This window comes from Leptodactylus fuscus, chromosome 8 (genome assembly GCF_031893055.1).
Source record: "Leptodactylus fuscus isolate aLepFus1 chromosome 8, aLepFus1.hap2, whole genome shotgun sequence".
NCBI lineage: Eukaryota > Metazoa > Chordata > Amphibia > Anura > Leptodactylidae > Leptodactylus > Leptodactylus fuscus.
In genome coordinates, this window is record NC_134272.1 from 4,271,615 (window position 1) to 4,277,614 (window position 6,000).

Genomic DNA, 6,000 nt, shown 5'->3' on the forward strand with positions numbered 1-6,000 from the left:
CTTTGCAAGTTTTCAGTAGGTGATACCTTTTTTAATGGCTAACTCATAATGATGACAGAATATGACGTTTCAAAGCTTCCTCTGAGCTTCTTGTACCCGCCCACACTCTCCTAACCCGCCCACACTCTCCTAATCTGGGAGGCAGGGGCAGTGAGGCGAGAAGAGCAGCGTAGAGCGGCAGCAAGGCGAAAAAGAACACCGGGCACTGGAGCAGCCATCTCTGCAGGTAAGTGGACACCAGGGGGGACTAAGTAGCCAGAGGATTAAAAAAAAATCACTACACAGCGTGGATTCTAACAATTAAAGCGTTCAATTCTTAGATTCCATGCTGTATAGTGAATAGGATTGCTTTTAAAATCCGATCTCCGATTAATAAAAAAAATCCCATTGACTTGCATTGGGATCGGAATTGGGATCGAGATCGGGTTCGAATGAAAAATGATCGGAAATCGGATTTTAAAATCGATCCTGAAAAGTCAAGATCGGCTCAACCCTAAAGATGACCAGATTTTTAAAACAGCCTGATTTTGTGATATTCTGCCACAGGATGTCTATGTGTGGCCACCCAGTGGTTATGTTGTGAAATTGATACCATGTTGCAAAAAGTCAGGGACCGCCCACCTGACAGGGCATAACTGTGCTGAAAGTAACAGCAATGATTGCTCGGGAACGATGGGGGCTAGAGAAAAAATTCCAACTGTGCCAGAATCACATGATCAGCGCCCATTGGGGGATGCAAGGAGTAGGACCATATTCATACTGCTATGAGTTATGGGTCTCTATTTACTTTCCTGCTATTAGTTTATGGTCCACCATACAGAAGGAGAGTCTCACCAAAAGTATCTTAGTTACAACTTTCTCGAAACTTTCTCGAAGCTGGAAACAAAGTAAAAACTCTTGCACAGGTGAATCGATGAACCCAATCCATTGCAGGTGGAAGCGGCACGCGAGGGGTTAAATCGAATCCATCTCTCGTTGCTCCTATCGTTGGATGTGACAACAGATTAGCTGACGTAGTCGCACGTACGGCAGCAGGAGCCTTCCAGTGGTGGAGGTTTGATAGACAGAAGGCTTCTCAGCTCCCTGAAGGTTACGTCTTGGCCTGGAGGGATTGTTTTCATGGCACTTGTATGATTCCTGTCAGACGTTGCAGCTGGGTTCCGGGATAGCTACTGACACTTCTAAATGACTAGTTAAGAATATGTAGCATGAAAGTGAAAAGTGTAAAATAAAATGACTTGCCGTCCTGGTGTGATACATAGCAAAGGCAGAGACCTCTGGCACTGGGGCTGTGTGATGTAGTGGTGAGGTCACGGGTAGCATCGAAACGCACAAGATGGAGACATTAGTGCTCTACGAGGCGCTTTTATGTGTCGCCTTCACTCTGCGCAGATAAATGACTTACAGCTGAAGTCTAAGACACAGATGATAGGAGAGCGATTATTAGAGCGGAGAGTCCCAGCTGCTTCATTGTCATATTCTAGTAAGGCTTTGATAGGGAAGGCTATTCTCCCGCTTAAAGGGGTTGTCTACTTATTAGATGGGTCCTTTGACAATTATCTCACCATGGGGCGCCATCATCTTTAGTGATCCGCTCTGATCGAACTGGACAGTAAGAACTCAACATATCTGCAGCGCGGAAACCACAAGGAAAGTCAGGCATTACATGGGACTACAATGGGCTGTTTGGGGGCATATTAGTGTCGCCCCCTTAGAGGCCACGAGTCTCGCACTACGTTGGTGATCGCCACCATTATTGTGTGGATCTCTGTCGTCACCAGGTTATTATATCAGTATTTTATATGTATTTATAATGTTCTCCAGTAGCCCCCCACAGTATAATGTTCTCCAGTAGCCCCCCACAGTATAATGTTCTCCAGTAGACCCCCACAGTATAATGAGCTCCAGTAGCCCCCCACAGTATAATGTTCTCCAGTAGCCATCCACAGTATAATTCTCTCCAGTAGCCCTCTACAATATAATGTTCTCCAGTAGCCCTCCACAGTACAATGCTCTCCAGTAGCCCTCTACAGTATAATGTTCTACAGTAGCCCTCCACAGTATAATGCTCTCCAGTAGTCCCCACAGTATAATGCTCTCCAGTAGCCCCCACAGTATAATGCTCTCCAGTAGCCCCCACAGTATAATGCTCTCCAGTAGCCCTCCACAGTATAATGTTCTCCAGTAGCCCTCCACAGTATAATGCTCTCCAGTAGCCTCCAGAGTATAATGCTCTCCAGTAGCCCCCACAGTATAATGCTCTCCAGTAGCCTCCACAGTATAATGCTCTCCAGTAGCCCCCACAATATAATGCTCTCCAGTAGCCCCCTACAGTATAATGCTCTCCAGTAGCCCCCACAGTATAATGCTCTCCAGTAGCCTCCACAGTATAATGCTCTCCAGTAGCCCTCCACAGTATAATGTTCTCCAGTAGCCTCCACAGTATAATGCTCTCCAGTAGCCCCCACAGTATAATGCTCTCCAGTAGCCCCCACAGTATAATGCTCTCCAGTAGCCTCCACAGTATAATGCTCTCCAGTAGCCCTCCACAGTATAATGTTCTCCAGTAGCCTCCACAGTATAATGCTCTCCAGTAGCCCCCACAGTATAATGCTCTCCAGTAGCCCTCCACAGTATAATGCTCTCCAGTAGCCCCCCACAGTATAATGTTCTCCAGTAGCCCTCCACAGTATAATGCTCTCCAGTAGCCTCCACAGTATAATGCTCTCCAGTAGCCTCCACAGTATAATGCTCTCCAGTAGCCCCCACAGTATAATGTTCTCCAGTAGCTCTCCACAGTATAATGCTCTCCAGTAGCCTCCACAATATAATGCTCTCCAGTAGCCCTCCACAGTATAATGCTCTCCAGTAGCCCCCACAGTATAATGCTCTCCAGTAGCCCCCACAGTATAATGCTCTCCAGTAGCCCCCACAGTATAATGTTCTACAGTAGCCCCCACAGTATAATGCTCTCCAGTAGCCCCTACAGTATAATGCTCTCCAGTAGCCCCCACAGTATATTGATCTCCAGTAGCCCTCCACAGTATAATGCTCTCCAGTAGCCCCCACAGTTTAATGCTCTCCAGTAGCCCCCTACAGTATAATGTTCTACAAAAACTTTGAAGATCACGTGCTCCAGGGCTTTAGATCTAGAAATGAAACTACTTTACATAAATTCTTTCACCACATTTGCAATTGTAGATGGGTTGATTTTGTCATTTAGGATGTCTCAGATGTATCGGAGCAAACACCTGCACTGACTCCAAAATTTACAACACTTGGTGGCCACAGAGACGCAGGATTCTGTTTACTGTTCAAAGCAGGAAAGTCCTGGTGATTCACTGGGAACAAGTCCCTGACCAGATTAGCAGATATGAAGGAAATTTGTGTCATTTTGTGTCACTCTGCAGATGAAGATCATATTTATTCTCATAGAGATTTGTAAATCTGCCTCTCAGTGAAACATAATTAAAGTAGGAACAGTCAGACAAGTGGGAGAGGAGCGGCGCGGACATTTGCCAACTCGCTGTGACATCTCTCAAATCAAGAAATGCAAATCTGTGCCAAATTAAACTTTAAAATATTGCTTTAATACACTGGTGGGTGTCATATGGAGATGACAGATGAAATTATTGCTGCACCAAAAGAGCCACAAGGATGTCCCTGTATCCAAACTCATGGCGGTCTGAGTACAGAAGAGCAGAGGAATGGTGGATGTGAGTCCAAATACTGAGACTATGTAACAGAGCAGAGGAATAGAGGATGTAAGACAAAATGCTGATACTATGTAGCAGAACAGAGGAATAGAGGATGTAAGATGTAAGCTGATACTATGTAGCAGAGCTCTGAGTGCGTTATTGGGGTGTAATACAATGATCAGCAAGCTCTGTTTACTCCCCATGGTCGGTTCCATCTGTAAACCCTCCACATCCCTCACTATTAGAGATGAGTGAATAGACATGACTTTGGATATGGGATGTCCCTCACTCCTACCTAAAACCACCCAAACTACGGTAAATAATGACTTTGGAATAAATGCACAAAACACTTTATTTTGGTTGTAAAAATGGCCACAGCTTTATTAAACTCACAGAAGTAAAATAATGACAGAAGGAGTCAGGTGAAGTGCTAGACCATTGGGATTCACGAATACTGTGAGATCCCCAGCTGTCTGACATACAGCACCCGGCCAGACAGCAATAAATAAATAAAGGGGGGCAGCACGCTCCGGCTTGCAATTCTAGCAGAGCCAGTACACTTTAAGGGCACCAACGACCCTGTGCTTAACCCCTGTGCCCGCCTCTGGATGACGTTACTATTACCACATCCTTCAGGCTGGCCATTTCTAAAGCTCAGCCTGTTCACCACCATGAGGTTTAACCTCCTCTATTAGTTAAAATAAGTCTACAATAACTTGCCTGCAACTTCCACCTGACTCCTCAACCGCAAAAGTAAAGCTGTGACAGTTTATCAATGGACCATGTGACACGTAATACTTTATTACACACGACTGACTAAATAATGGCAAACCCCCGACTCACAAAGAGTCATCCTACAGCACTCAGGAGAGGAAAAAACCCCTGTGGAGGAAACCTCTAGGGAACCATGGCTGGAGGACTGCCCTTCCCTTGGGCCTAGAAGGATAATGCCCAACAATAACTCATCAGTCATCTCATAATTGAATATATAGAGCCAAATACACAATTACAGTAACAAAGCAATGATACAATAATACATTAGATAGGAAAATGTGAAAAAAAAAAAAAAAAAACAAGTATAACATAGTGATGCAAAGAGGGCAAGAGGGCGGGAGGGCGGGAAATGCTTCATCCAGGTCTTGTGATGAGAAAGAGGATGAAGATGGGTGAGACAGGAAGTGACATCTATTCCTAACTCCTCCCCCCTACAGTAACACACTAAGCACCATATACTAAAGCAGAACATACACAGATATATACTCCTACAACAGATATATACTCCTACACAGAACATACAGATATACACTCCTACAGCAGAACATACACAGATATATACTCCTAAAGCTGTATATACACTAAAGCTGAATATACACCGATATATTCTTAAAGCTGACCCAGTCTGTATAAATCTACTCAACTACTGCACAAAGAAGAAACTGCAGGAGTTATTGGTTCCCCCATCCCAAAGTCATGTCCCCCTTTGCTGATGGCTCCGGGGGTGTCTTACATGTGACTTGAATTTTTCCAAAGTTGCAGGTTCTACCAAACTGAAACATTTTCGCTTCACTTCAGCTGAATTGTTAAAAAAAAGAGTCTGACATTTTATATCAATCACACAATGCATAACCGAAAGTAACTCCTAAATCAGCCAGAGTGCAGGGACTCCTGCTTAGCTGAAGGAGTCCCTGTACTGTGGAACACAGAGCCCCCTAAATGCATCTCAATTGGCACAACTTGGGTTTCCATTAACCAAAAAGTGTATTTACTAAGACTCATCTACTATTGAAAATAAGCCAATGAACACTAGTAAACCCCAACCTTATCATGTGAATCAGCCAATCACTAGTACAATGCAGGATGCAAATGGGTTGCTATGGCATCTAGGGGCTGAACAGACCCATTCAGCAGAAGTACTGGACTGCACCGGGTGGACATCAAAGCATCAGGGACAAGTGAGTGTGAGTGAGGTGCGTGTGGAGCAGGGTTCAGCGCACACTCAGCTCTGCTACATCTCTGATACAGCGGAGCTGAGTGTGCAGCAGGGTTCACATCTCCGGTGTAGTAGTGCTCGTCGTGCGCTCAGCTCGGATACATCTCTGGTGTAGCTGAGCTGAGCGCACGCCCAGCACTGCTAAATCTCAGCATAGGAATGTAATGACCAGCGTTGATTGGCCAAATGCCATACAGAGTACACCATTCAGCCAATCAACGCTGGTTCTGCCGGAGGAGTCGGAGTCTAAGATCGGTCCCAGCAGTCTCCATTCTGGTCTGATCTTAGACTCCGCCTCCTCACAGACGAGCC